This window comes from Myotis davidii, unplaced genomic scaffold (genome assembly GCF_000327345.1).
Source record: "Myotis davidii unplaced genomic scaffold, ASM32734v1 scaffold662, whole genome shotgun sequence".
NCBI lineage: Eukaryota > Metazoa > Chordata > Mammalia > Chiroptera > Vespertilionidae > Myotis > Myotis davidii.
Window position 1 is genome coordinate 442,217 of NW_006293533.1, and position 1,985 is coordinate 444,201.

Genomic DNA, 1,985 nt, shown 5'->3' on the forward strand with positions numbered 1-1,985 from the left:
GTTTCCCAAAAGGTCTCCTGGTCTAATTAGCATATTACCCTTTTGTTAGTATAGACTAGAGGCCCAGTGCCTGAAATTTGTGCATGGAGGTGGGGGCGGGTCCCTCAGCCCATCCTGCACCCTCTCCAATCCAAGACCCCTTGGGGGATGTCCGACTGCCAGTTTAGGGCTGATCTCGATCTCTCTCACAATCCAGGATCGCTGGCTCCTAACCACTCACCTGCCTGCCTGCCTGATACCCCCTAACTGCTCTCCCCTGCTGGCCTGATCACCCCCTAACTGCTCTCCGTTGCTGGCCTGGTGGCCCCTAACTGCTCTCCCCTGCAGGTCTGATCACCCCTAACCGCCTCTGCCTCAGCCCCCACCACCGTGGCTTTGCCTGAAAGGATGTCCAGAAGGATATCTGGAAGATGTCCAGTCTAATTAGCATGTTACCCTTTTATTAGTATAGATATGAGGAAGGCAAAGAGAATTACAATGACCCTGGCTTGGACATCAGAAGTAGTTGCCTTAACACATGGTTTCTTATGTGAGAAAATAATCCTTTCTATTTAAGCTGCTGCTTATCAGATATTCTGGTACTTGAAGTGTTTTTGATGCACTGCCTTCAAAGAGTTCCTACTCTACTGAGAAAAACATGGTCAAAAGCCTGAAGTAAATGAATGACTATCTTTATGAGATAGCTCTCTTATCTTAAAGAGAATGTACCCACCCACTGCATCTTCCTGCAATATTTCGATTATCAGAGTCTGGTTGTGCTGAAAAGGCATCTATCTGAATGAGTTTACGCACAGAAGTACTTTTACTTTTGGCTGAAAAAAGTATATGTGTGAGTGTAAGCGAGTATGTGTGTGAGTGGTGAGTGAGTGTGTGTGTGTGCAGGGTGACGACAGTAAAAAAAAAAGCATGGCATCATGATTTTCTTCCTTCACCTCCATTCACTTAAAATAGTTAATTTCAGCAGAAACTTTGTGATCTAATAATGAACACAAACAGCGCTGCTTCAAGAACCCGGTGACAAAAGCACGGTTGTGGGCTCCCTATGCAGTTGGTCCTAGTCCACCTCTGACTCCCTGGTGGGCAGCTATGGGAGCACTGAGAGGCAACCCCTTGATACCATCTTTTTTCTCGTGGAGGGTATCAGCAGCAGTGGAAGTGACAAGCTTCTGACAGCAAGTGACGTTCAGGCACTCGATTTTCAGGAAACATTTGAATACAACAAAGCCCAACATTGCAGAGCACACATGAGTTATCTCTTGAGGAATCCTGGAAATCCGGGAAGTAGGTGAGAAATTTTCAGGAGTTTGGAGGTCCTAGGAGAGCAGATGAAGCTAAATGTGTTATTAATGGAATTGGAATCCAGTCCATTCCTCAAGCTGGCAAGTTTTAAAGATGGTGATTTTTGCCTAACAGAGGTTTGTGGCTAACTTAACTCTTCATTTAATTCAAGTTATCATTCATGGTATTTGAGAAGACTTTCCCATTCAGAGAACTAGACAAGAGGAAGGGGATCATTCAAACAACAACAAAGCAAGAGAATGCTTATTGCAATCTGAGTAATTGAAATATATTTTCTGATCAAAGGGAATAGAGTTTATTTTCTGAATTCATATTATTGGCATAATTTAGTAACTGTTTTGAGTGGTTAGAAAACTCTCTTTTGCCTTCCACACTCTTAAGACTATGTATGAATATGGAAACTATGTAAAAGCTCTTCTCTTTGCCCTTCCTCTTTTCTTCTCTCGCTCCCTCTGAATTTCCTCTCTATTTGCTCTCTCTCTCCTTCCCTCAGCAAAGTAACAAGAATAAAGAAATGAACCAACCAGCCCACCAGCATGGCTCAGTGATTGAGCGACCACCTATGAAGCAGGAGGTAATGGTTTGATTCCTGAGCAGGGCACAATCCCAGGTTGCAGCTCAATCCCCAGTGTGGGGCATGCAGGAGGCAGCTGGCTGGTGATTCTCTCTCATCATTGCTGTTTCTC